At 44.1% G+C, this 13054-nt stretch overlaps 1 non-coding gene and 1 pseudogene across 1 annotated transcript; both read left to right on the plus strand.

Moving 5' to 3' along the window:
* The first annotated feature begins 47 nt into the window (after nucleotides 1-47).
* trnar-ucu (transfer RNA arginine (anticodon UCU)) lies at nucleotides 48-138 on the plus strand. The gene is given in 2 exon segments: nucleotides 48-84; nucleotides 103-138. It is a non-coding gene; the product is annotated as a tRNA-Arg (tRNA).
* Nucleotides 139-9480: 9342 nt separating this feature from the next.
* LOC127411764 (uncharacterized) lies at nucleotides 9481-12568 on the plus strand (annotated as a pseudogene).
* Nucleotides 12569-13054: the final 486 nt, after the last annotated feature.

Genomic DNA, 13054 nt, shown 5'->3' on the forward strand with positions numbered 1-13054 from the left:
TTTAAAATGTGAAAGAAGAGCTGTAATATTCCACTTCATCAACAGGTGGCTCCGTGGCGCAATGGATAGCGCATTGGACTTCTAGGCATATCTAGCGATGTGATTCAAAGGTTGTGGGTTCGAGTCCCACCGGAGTCGCAACTTTTCGTTTTCTTTTTGGAATATTATTGATATAGTGAAAGCTGTTCAGATAATTTTCTGTTTTCAATTCAGAGTTCTTATAAATGGTTTAATGATCACCTTCCACAGAACTCACAGGATATTTAGTTTTCAAATGAAGCTATTTTCAAATCATAAGTGTGCTAAAGTCACGTGTTTGCCAAATTTCAATGTACTCTATTTTTTGCTCGAAACCATATGACTTTCATAAGGTTCCATTACATTCATTTGTTTGTTATTCATCTGTCCAGGTACATGTAGGGAATACTGCCAGTATTTGGCTCATTCTATAATTTAGGGCACACTCAGTGTCCATTGAGTTTTTGAATTGAGTGTGTCTTAAGTTAAAACATTATCAACATAATAGTATAAATATTGACAGTCCAATCAAATAATGAGTCAAGGTGGTTGATTTTACCTCTGGTTCATTCGTCACACTGAAAACTCAAAGGCTTAGGTCGAGGGCTTTGCACTGTAGAATACAGGACTCCATTATAATGTATAATGTATACTGTATACTAGACTTTGCACAGTATACACACTATATATACTGCAGAAATAGGCTTCTTAACACAGACAGTATCACTCACCTGCTGTAAGAGTGCCGTCTGTGTTGTTGGATCATTTACATCTTGATCTGTTTTCACTTCCACTCGTACTCGTATCTGTTTCTTCAGAACTATGAGACAAAGAACATACGTAATGCACTTTATATGAAAAACGAAACAAAAAACATGTTTCATATGCTCTCTTGATGCTACACATTTCCAAAGTCCCTGAAAACTGAAGTTATCAAGCCCCTTCTAAAAATGAGCAGTCTGGATAACTCTATTGAACAACTACAGACCAATCTCAAATCTTCCTTTCATAGGCAAGATCATTGAAAAGGTTGTTTTCAATCTTAAACTCGAATGGCTACTTGGACAATTTCCAGTCTGTTTCCAACTGCATCGCAGCACAGAGATGGCATTCATAAAGATATTTAATAGTCACTTTTCCACTATATGGCCAGTGCGAGCCAGGGCTATTAACTGGCCGGCCGGGGCCAATAGCCTCGGACCTCGAGCCGCAAGACCAAAATCGATCTGAGTTCCCACCATCGGGCCAATAACTCTGCAGTGTTGCCCAAAAACTTGCCCTTAACATGCCACTGCGGTGCCAACATCACACACCTCGCCCATTTCACAAGCAAGAGGGAAGCTCAAGCTGAGGTATAATGTTATCTAGTTATCTAGAATATTGAGTTGTATATCAAATGTAAACAGCAAGATAAGTTAGTGTCGACAACTCACCGACTGTAACTGCCATGGTGTCCCGAGTGGTCTCTCCACTTACAGCAGGACGATGTCCCAGCACACCATCAATAAAAGTTCACAGAACCATGGAAAGTAATTTCTTTGGGCACCACTTTGTCCATTGTGCATTTTAAGGGATTTGTACTGTGCCCACATTTTTTATTTAATTATTTTTTTCCCTATTTATACCCCTAATCATTCAAAGGGGGGTACGTAACACCACCGAACCTGTACCGTTGTGTGCTGGATACACAACCTGGGAAGTTCGGCGAAACCCTGCCTTTGATATTGAACCAGCCTCAATACCCGGCTGGCTTTGTTTGGCCCAAGGTAATCGGTGGGCCAAAGGCCATTAGCGTTGGCCCTGAGAAAGCCCTGTGGAGGCATGATGAAGCCCCGGAAGAGACAGTGGGAACGCAACTGGCCCTGGCACGCAATAGCATGCCCTCATTTGGCCCAATAGTGGAAACACGGCTAATGATATTTGGCTAAATACTGATGTATATATCAGTGCTGGGCTGGTATTATTAGATCTCAGTGCTGCTTTTGACACTGTTGTCCACAACATTCTCCAAGACAGATTGAAAAACTGGGCAGGGCTCTCTGAGACGGTCCTCAGCTGGTTCAGGTCATATCTAGAAGGGAGGGGTTACTATGTGAACATAGGTAACTATGAATCTGAGTGGACATCTGTGACCTGTGGAGTCCCACAAGGCTCAATTCTTGCACCACTCCTGTTCAACCTATATATGCTCCCACTAGGCCAAATTATGAAAAAGAACCAAACTGCGTACCATAACTATGCAGAAGACAACCAGATCTTTAGCCCTATCACCAAATGACTACAGCCCCAGAGACTCTCTGCGTCAGTGCATTGATGAAAATAACAGTTGGATGTGCCAAAACTTCCTTCAGTTAAACAATGACAAGACAGAGGTTATTGTATTTGGCAACAAAGGCAAAATTCCCAAGGTGAAGACATACTTTGACTTCAAGGGTATAAATATAAAAAATCAAGTAAGGAAGCTTGGTGTCATTTTGTAGCCAGACCTTAGTTTCAGTGGTCACATCAAAGCAATAACTAAATCAGCCTACTATCATCTCAAAAATATAGCGAGAATTAGATGTTTTATGTCCAGTCAAGACTTAAACCGGGTTCACACGTCCTCTGTGAGTGGTGCGTGAGCGGGCCGGTCGTGTTGGACAGTCACATTGGCTGCGTCTCTTCCATGAGAAACAGCAGTGCCTCTGCACTGGAAATAAAGTTATCTATGGGGTCCTATGCCAATTTTTTCTTTAATACATTTGTAATAAGATGAGGTTATTGCTGCTTCAAGGACAACAGCGGGCAGTCACTTGCACTTCATCTTTATCAGCACACTTGGTTATGATTGGTTAATGTTGTGTCTAAACTGTACACCTATATACACAGAATGGTAAAATGTCCGGCAGTTTATTCATTCTTGACTATATTTATTTTATTGAGTTTACTTGCATGCAGACATATAAATTGTAGTGTACTATAGGTTCGGTTTGAATAATTTTGATTTGCTTTTGTGTCTTTTCTATAATCTCCTGATTATTTTAGTGTTGTACTGCACCCAGAGCCGCTGGGCTCAGCATGAGCCGCTGGGCAAAAATAGGCTCAATGCCGCATCTGGGGTGCTTCTGGGATGCTTCACCTCATGACTCACACTTGCAGTGTAAACAGTGTCATCTGTTAATATGGGCGCCGAAATGAAAACGCGCTGCTCATGCCGCGCTCACGCCCCACTCATGGAGGATGTGTGAACCCGGCATGACGTGATGTGAGTTCGCTCACATTCTAATCAATGAAGCAGCGCAAGTCATGCACTTGCCATTAGAGAAACTTGTTCATGCATTAATTACCACTAGGGTGGACTACTGCAATGGACTCCTCACCGGCCTTCCCAAAAAGACCATAAGATACCTGCAGCTCATTCAGAATGCTGCTACCAGGATTCTCACCCGAACGAAAAAATCAGAGCATATTACTCCAGTCCTCAGGTCTTTACATTGGCCTCCAGTTACATTTAGAATTGATTTTAAAGTACTATTACTCATTTATAAATCACTCAATTGCATAGGACCTAATTACATTGCAGATATGCTTTTGCATGTAAATTTAACAGACCTTTCAGATCATTAGGATCAAGCCAGTTAGAAATATCAAGGGTTCACTCAAAACAAGGTGAGACAGCATTTAGCTGTTATGCCACCCGCAGCTGGCACCAGCTTCCAGAAGAGGTTAGATGTGCCCCAACAGTAGCCACATTCCAGACAGAAAACACATCTGTTTAACTGTGCATTTATTCACTGAGCTGCACTTACTGATTGCACTGCATCATTATTTCTGTATTCTTTTTTTTTTATCCATTTTAACAATTTTTAATTTTTTTTTAGTTTTTATTCTTATTTCTTGTTCTTAAATGCTTTTCAAATGTATTTTATCTTGCATTTTCTTTATAATTTTTATGTAAAGCACTTTGAATAGCCATTGTGTATGAAATGTGCTATATAAATAAACTTTTTTTTAAAAATTCTTTAATTATCACACATATACAGTGAAATTCTTTTTTTTTTTTGTACATATCCCAGCTAAGCTGGGGTCAGAGTGCAGGGTCAGCCATAATACAGCACCCCTGGAGCAGACAGGGTCAAGGGCCTTGCTCAAGGGCCCAACAATGGCATCTTGGCAGTGCTGGGGCTTGAACCCCCAACCTTTTGATCAGTAACCAAGAACCTTAACCACTGAGCCACAACTTGCCTTGCCTAATGTATTTATTGTAAATAAGGTAGACTGGGGCTAGTCGTCACACTTGGTAATTATTTCTCAGAGTAAGTTTATTTTTAAATGTCAGTTTTGGTATATTCATATATCTTAAAGTCTTGACTATAAAAAAGCTATTGAACATTTTCATTGTTATTGCCCAAGAAAAAAAGACTCATACTTTGCAGGTTATAATAAAAAATTAGTATAATAGTATTTATTTTATTTAAGAGTGATTTCAACAAGGTGAAACCAACATACAAAACCTCTGGACTTTGCACAGCTGGCCTTTTGACTCAAAACCTTATCGTTAAAGACCCTCTCTGATCTTCCCTGTGTGACAACTAGCCCGGGTCTCCCCTATTTCCGACAAATATGCCTGAATAAATATACTTAACATACAAAACGTACTTGTTTTGCAGTAGAAAGGTTTGAGACTTGAGATTAAAGCATATCCATATTTTCCACTAGGATATACAAAAAACCATCTTGAGTAAAGAACCTCATTAGACACTGTCCCAGCCCATGCACTAGAAAGAAAGTTTTTGCTATTTACTTCAGCTCTTATATCCTTCCAATCTTCACTACTTTGAACAGCGGCCAAACCACTGCGATATTCTTCACAGTACGCTTTTGCCTCATCCCATGTGTTCAGTTGTTCAATAAGAATAAACTTATATGGGATGCAGGTGTCAATCAAGAAAACTCCTGTAGATTAGACAAATATGTGTCAAATATTCTTATAGGAAATTTTACAAAAAGATTGTGAAGTTTACAAAAGTGCCACATTTGTGCAAACTGATAATATATGAAATGCAATCAATGAGTGAAAAAGTTACTAAAACAGATCTGTCAAATATGAATACAATGTGGTGTTTAATGATTTTGTTAATCAATAATCAGTTAAAAATAGATATAGCACCTTTCATACTAAAACGCATCTCATACAGTAGGTGAAAATATTAAAACATTGAGACACAAAATGACATTAAGTCATGAATTAATCATGACATTTACTTGTGAGCTCACAGCCTTTTTCTATTTTAGAGAAACACAAAACACAATACACACACCTGCGAACACAAGCAGACAGCCCAGTGAGCATTTCATCTCCGCTGAGTGGATGGTTCGATCACTAAAATGGTTGAAATACAGTGGTTTGTTGATTCTTTTATGGAATTTTCCTTTTATTACTTAAGTTTGTAGATAATTAACAATTTTATCCCACATAAATGCAGGCCTAAAAAAATTGTGGGTAAATAAAAAATAATTAATAATTTACCTGTATTTAGGGAGAGAACTGTCGATCAAAGCTCTGCACTTTCAGCTTGTTCCTACAATACTGAATGAGTTTAACTGGTATTTATCCCTAAACTGCCTCCATCAATGCAAACACTTTTCCTCCTGTCAACATGATGGATAACATCCAAACTTCACACAAAAGACTTTGCTCTCCTCTGTTTTAACTCTTTATTTAAATACTCACAAAGTGCATGAAAATAGTTCCTGACCGGATGCAACCAGATGAGTTTAGAAAAAAGAAAACTGTGGTGAGGTGAGGTGAGGTGAGGTGTGGTGTGGTAGCAGGTAAAACTCAGGGCTGGTTACCAGAAGGTATTTAACTACCATTCTGCCCTGAACCCTTTAAGCTCTGAGGGTGTTTTTAAATATTTCCTGTTTCAGTGGCATCCTCAAAATTAAAGGCTTATAGCTTGACAAAAAAAAAGGGTCAAGTGTTTGGTATCATTTTAAATGTCTATATCATAATTTTAATTATATAGATTATTATGCATTCTGAGACTCTCAGCCAAAGAAACTGCTTAAAAAACAACAACTTTTTTTGTTTTTCTGATTTGACATTATATATAACAGGGTGTAAATAAGATGGCTACGAAAAACTGCTTTTGTTTTGTTCCCAATCATGTCAACTGTATCTGAGAAAAATTTTGTGTTGATACGACAAAGCAATCAAAAGTTATAGCATTACAAATATAATTTATCATAGTGGACAAAAATGTCTCCAAGTGTCCAAAAGCCTCTCCAAACAAATAAAACATAATAATTGTACATGCAAATACAACAATGACTAAAGGTCTGCTCTCTTTCCAAATCATGCAGGCATGAGTAACGAGATCTTATTCAGTTCCACTCTGTGTCATTTGAGTCATTATTGAGTCTGTGTCATGCACTTGGCACCATCTCCTGTTGGCCATATGTAATTACAGTGAAAAATCCTCTCTGCCCATATTTGGATGACTTCCACCTCTGGTTGCAAGAAGAAGGCCTGAAGGTGAACCACCTGCGCTCTGAAGGGTGTGGTTAGGACCTTAGGCACATAGCCTTTTCTGGGTTTGACAGTGGCTTTGAAAGACTGGGGCCAAACTCCAGACATGAATTGTTGATTGATAGTGCATGCAGGTCACCGACCCATTTTACTGAGGCCAGAGCTAGCAGTAGTGTGGTATTAATGGAAAGCATGCACTAATCAACGAGTCCATAGGCTCGAAGGGGGGCCCTGAGAGAGCATTTAGGACTAAAGTTAAGTCCCAAGTCGGGACTGTAGCCGGCTGAGGTAGGTTTAATCATCTTGCTCCTTTAAAGAACTTTATGATTAAATCATGCTTGCCTATAGTGGCGCCGGCTTCGTGTGCATGATGCGCAGATATAGTCACCACATGCACTTTGAGCATTGATGGAGTGAGTCCTGCGTCTAATTGCTCTTGAAGAAATATGAGAATTTTATGTATGGGGCAGTTTACTGGGCCTTTCCCATGTGAGATACACCAATCAGTGAACACATTCCATTTTAGAGCGTAGAGGCGTCTCTTGGAAGGCACTCTGGCCTGTAAAATGTTGTTCATGACTGAATGCGTCAGTTCTGGCACATTTAGCGTGCTCCATTGAGGGGCCACACATATAGTGTCCACAGCTTGGGCTGGGTATGCCAGATTGTGCCTTGCGCCTGATAGAGGAGATCCCTCCTCAGCGGTATTTCCCATGGCGAGATGTACAGCATCTCTATCATTTCTGAAAACCATGGCTGGTTGGGCCATTTCGGCGCAAAAATAGAATCGTTTCCTTGTCCTCTCTGACTTTGCATATGACAGAGTAAATCAGGAACACTAGGTGAAGTGCATACTTGCGTTTCGCCGGCCATACGTGGGCCAGTGTGTCATGGCAACACATATACGCCACTACTGTTGGGTTGTCCGAACGAATCAGAATGTGGTGATTCACAATATTGGAATGAAAAGCTCTCATTGCTAGAAAGACAGCCAGTAGCTATAGGCGGTTGATACGTCACGGCCGTTTCGCACCTGTTTCCAGGTGTCGAAAGTCGGGCGTCCATTACACACCGCACCCCACCTGTGTTGTATGCATTTGTGGTAAGCACTTTCTTTCTGAAAACTTGACCGGCATCTAGAACAACACCTTGTTAGTAAAGGGCTGGCGCTGTGCTTGGTACATGAAGTACGTGTCCTTCAGATCTATTGATGTAAATCAGTCCTGAGGACGGATGTGCTATAAGATCTGTTTCTGAGTTAACATTAAGCTTTGCGAGCGTGCGATTCAAGAACTAGAATGGGCCGAAGCCCACTGTCCTTCTCCAGAACGAGGAGTTAATGGCTGTAAATCCCGCTGTGTGTGTCGCAGTCTGTACATGCAACTCCGGCATATCGTGGGGTCAGACCACAAATTGTGCTTGATTGTTGTAAACACCAGCTCTGACATGTCCGTGAGGACTTGCCACGCATTCGTGCAGTGGGACAGCTGGCTTATTAATTCATATGAAACAACCTCTATCGTGTTCTTGCAAGACGATTGTGTATTTCGGCTCAGAACACTGGTGCATCTTCGGACGGAACCGTGGAAGACAGAACACCATTGAAACGAGGCGGCCGACTTGCAAATTGGATCGCCACGTGTCCACGTAAATGGGACAGATGGCAATTTGGTATGTTCATACCATGATATAATGTGCCGCTTACCATTGGGAAGTGGTTGCGCATAATATGAGGGTTTGAAGTTGGAAAGCCCTTTATTGAAAAGTGTAAGCGTGTCGTGCATGTGCAACGAGTGCAGTAATATTTTTTCAATCTTTGAAATTCATTACAAGATATAATGCGCTGCTTACCATTGGGAAGCAGTTGTGCAAAATATGTGGGCTTTGAAGTGGGAAAGCCCTTTATTGAAAAAGTGTGCATAATGTGCAAACTTTATTGCATGTGATTAATGTGAGACACAGAAAACAACATGTTGAACAACATTTTGAACAACAATATTCTTTTCCCAACAAACAGCATTGGGGAAGAGGGGAACAGTATTGTGTGTCAGGAGTGCTTTTGCTGCGGGGGGGTGTTGTTCTTCCATTTGGGCCATGGCTTGGCCTCACTGGTGGCTCGCCGGCGGCAGGTGCTGGCGCCGAGGCAGCAGGTATGGGGCTTTTAGTTGGGTGCAGGCTTGAAACAGAGCAAAGACGAACTGGCTATGATGTACTCCGTTTGGGCATAGATTGTCTCATAGCCTGTGACTGCTGCTGAGTTGTGATGTAACACTCAGCAAACTTATTCACAGAGCCGGAAAAGAGGCCGGCTGGAGACACTGGAGCATCCAACAGAGTGGCTTTTTCTCTATCACTCATTTCTGTGAGGATCAGCCTACAGAACTGCCAGGTTGCCCATGGACTTGCCGATGGCCTGCGCACTGACTTTGATGGCATGCAGCATCTCTGGATCAAAGCCTTGCTCGTCCATTTGCTTGAGGAGCGTGGCTTGAAATACCTGGAGCACAACCATTGCATGGAGTGCTGATCCAACTTGTCCTGCCGCTGAGTAAGCTTTTCCAGCCAGTGTGGCTGTTTGTCTACATGGCTTGGAAGGATGTATGGGGCATGATTTCCACGCCCTGTTACTCACTGGGCAGAGGTGTGCCACTACCGCCTCCTCCACAAGGGGTAGTTGGGCATAACCGTTTTCTTCCCCATGATCCACATTAGAGAGGATGGCTTCACTGCGCAAGTATGCTGAGAAGAGTGCGTGACAGGACTTAGACAGTTCGCTATGAACTTCGGGAAGAATGGGGCAGATTTGTGGAACACGGCCACTTGACGGCATCTGGACTGCAGGAACCATTTATCGAGTTGAGGCTGTTCAGGTTCCTCTGGGGGAGACCACTAAAGGTTAAGCTCTTCGACCACCCTTGTAAGGACGCAGAGCATCTCCCTGTAATTGGCGCATGCACGCTCCTCGCCCTCGCTGGGCGAGGAGCGTGCTGACCACTCGCCTGATTGCAGTGAGACATTCCATTGTCATTATCATCCCCAGCGTCAGAAGTGCTGAACGAGATGAGGCAGAGCGCTCTTTCAGAGGGCCGGAGCTCATCTCGCAGGGCTTGCGGAGCATGTTCCGGCATGAGGACCACCTCAAATTCATCCTGCTCGACCTCGCGGCCCCACCGTGCCTCCTCGTGTGAATCCTTTGTATCACAGAAGAGGCGGGTGGGAGGGCGCGTGTGGCTGAATCATCCCTCTGAACGACAGTCTGTCTCCATGGGCATGGCTCAGACAGTAAAAGCAGCTCTCATGCTGATCTGACAGTGGGATGTGCCTCTCACACAAGGAACACTTACAGTACGACATCTTTAAAAAGACGTGAACAAGTAAGTGACATTTTAGATATGTAAATATATAAATAAATATATACAGAAAGTGTGCTGCCTTCATAACAAATCCCTTCAAGTTCACTAAGGAGTTGCTGGGGCAGAAGTGCAGTGGGAGACAGATCTGTTCTCAGGATGATATAGAGCAACATTTGAAGAAGATGTACAGTGACCCTGAAAGAGAGCAGGAGTTAGGAGAGTGTAACATTCTGATAGACCCCCCTGAACCGGATGTGCAGTTCGACATGTATTAATGGAAGTCAGAGAGGTCGTCCGTAAAGCAAGGGCAAGCTTGGCTCCAGGACCAAGCAGCACCTCGTACAATGTGTACAAGAATTGTCCCAAACTACTGCTGCATCTGTGGAAGATCCTACGAGTCTTCTGGAGAAGGGGGAAGATCCCATAACAGTGGAGAGTGGCTGAAGGGGTGTGGATCCCGAAGGAGGAAAACTCCACCAAGATAGATCAGTTCCAAATCAACTCCCTTCTGAGTGTTGAGGCAAAGGTCTTCTTTGGTGCCATTTCCAATCGGCTGTGCACCTACTTGGTAAAAATCACCTATATTGACACATCAGTCCAGAAGGGCAGAATTTCAGGGATGCCAGGCTGTCTGGAGCATACCGGTGTGGTGACACAGCTCATCAGGGAGGCCAGAGAGAATAAAGGCAACCTGTCAATTTTGTGGTTTGATCTGGCAAATGCATATGGCTCCATTCCACACAAGTTGGTGTAGCTCACACTGACCAAATACCATGTCCCCAGCAGGATCAGAGACCTCATCGATGGTTAATACAGCAACTTCAGGATGAGGGTCTCTTCAGGAGCAAGTGCATCAATCTGGCACAAGGTGGAGATTGGCATCATCACAGGATGCACTGTGACACTGTTCTCCTTAGCCATGAATATGTTCACAAAGTCTGCTGAACGGGAGTGTAGAGGGCCCTGAATGAATTACGCCCAACAGCAACTATCCTTCAGGGCATTCATGGATGACCTCACAGTCACGGAATCAGTCCCAGGCTGCCGGTGGATTCTGCAGGGTCTTGAGAAGCTGGTGGAGTGGGCACGGATGCATTTCAAACCAGCCCAATCAAGATTGATGGTGCTGAGGAAAGGGAAGGTGGAAGACAAGTTCTGGTTCGACATCGCAGGTGCAGCCATCTCAACCATTACAGAAAAGCCAGTCAAGAGCTTAGGCAAGGTTTTTGACAGCTCTCTAAGGGACACGACATCCATACAGGCATCCTGCACAGAGTTGGCTGAAATCGTGGACAAATATGGCCTACCTGGGAAGTTCAAAGCCTGGGTATATCAGCATGGCATTCTTCCCAGAATTCTGTGGCCCCTCCTCGTCTATGCAGTTCCGATCTTGACAGTCGAAGCCTTGGAGAGGAGGGTCAGCAATCACCTCAGGAGATGGCTTGGGCTGCCAAAGAGACTGAGCAGCATTGCACTTTATGGACACCACAATAAACTTCAACTACCCTTCAAATCCTTAGAGGAGGAATTCAAGGTAACAAGATCTAGAGAAGTGGTACAGTACAGGGACTCGAGTGATCCGAAGGTGGCTAAAGCAGGGATCCGAGCAATGACTGGCAGAAAGTGGAGGGCTAAGGAGGCCGTCCAGGAAACAGAGGCATGGCTACGGCACAGGAGGTTGGTGGGAGTGGTCACACGAGGCCAGGCTGGGCTAGGATCCTTTCCGTCTCCCCAAGTGAACTCCAGCAGAGGAAAGAAAAGGCGCTGTCTAGTCCAGGAGGAGGTGAGAGCAACAGTGGAGGAGACAAGAACCTGTAAGGTGGTGGGAATGAAGCAACAGGGAGCTTGGACAAGATAGGAGAATGCGGTCAAGAGAAAAGTGACTTGGGCTGAGCTTTGGAAAGCTGAGCCACACCACATAAAATTTCTCATCCAGGCAGTTTATGATGTGCTTCCAAGCCCATCAAATATGCACATTTGGGGGAAAGCAGAGTCACCAGCATGCCCACTGTGTTTCAAGCGAGGATCCCTGGAGCACATCCTCAGCTTCTGTACAAAGGCACTTGTAGAAGGATGGTACCGATGGAGGCATGACCAGGTCCTGTAGACCATCGCCAAAGCCATCAGTGCAGGAGTTGAGTGGGCAAAGAGGGCCCTAGCCTCCATGCAGACCATCGCCTTTGTCAGAGCTGGGGAGCAGCCAATAACCACAAAAGGAACATCTGCAGGCATCCTGAACTATGCAAGGGATTGGCAGCTGCTGGTGGACCTGGATCGGCAGCTGAAGTTCCCTAACCATATTGAAGCCAATACCCTGCATCCAGACATTGTCCTTGTGTCTGAGTCTACTAAGCAAGCTGTGCTGCTGGAGCTGGCAGTCCCTTGGGAAGATCGCTTGGATGAGGCCTTTGAAAGGAAGCTCTCCAAGTATGCAGGATTGGTCAGCAACTGTTAGCAGGCTGGATGGAGAGCGAGGTGTCTCCCAGTGGAGGTAGGATGCAGGGGATTCTTAGCCCGTTTATTAGCCAGAGCCTTCAGCAAGTTGGGCATTGAGGGAGAGAGAAAAAGGAGAGCCATCCGCAGCAACACCGAAGTGGCAGAGAGGGCCTCAAGATGGCTGTGGCTCAAAAGAGGTGACCCATGGAATCATATGAAGCTAGCCATCTGGACACAAGCAGGGGTCTGATCAGCCCCGGTTGGGTCACCTGGAGGAGGGGGTATGATGCTGAAAGACACAAAACACCCAATGATTCCAGGCACATCACTGAAGATGTGTCCAGAGGTATCAGTAGCTGTATGTACACAACTATATTTATGTTTATATCACACAATATACAATACACAATAGCTTTGTAAGGATACACAACACCAGCCAAAGCACTGCGGGAATCAGGATGCTGAGGCCCGTTCACCAGCGAAGCGTCAGCAGCGAGGTGGAGTGATGTTCACCGGAGCACTGCAGGGGAGCAGAGAGTCTTCTCGTTGCCGCGAAGAGTCCACCTGCTGACTCGTGTATATCGACGGCGAAGGGTAGAGGGCTTCTAGACAAGAGAGGATCGCTGTCTTGTAGGAAGAAATTCTGAGGAAATGATGTTTGTGCACCTGTTTTTATAGCTGACAGTTTCGCACCAAAACAGACGGGGCTCAGACACCATAGCCGATATTAGAATAT

This window comes from Myxocyprinus asiaticus, chromosome 2 (assembly GCF_019703515.2).
Source record: "Myxocyprinus asiaticus isolate MX2 ecotype Aquarium Trade chromosome 2, UBuf_Myxa_2, whole genome shotgun sequence".
In the NCBI taxonomy this organism is placed as follows: Eukaryota; Metazoa; Chordata; class Actinopteri; order Cypriniformes; family Catostomidae; genus Myxocyprinus; species Myxocyprinus asiaticus.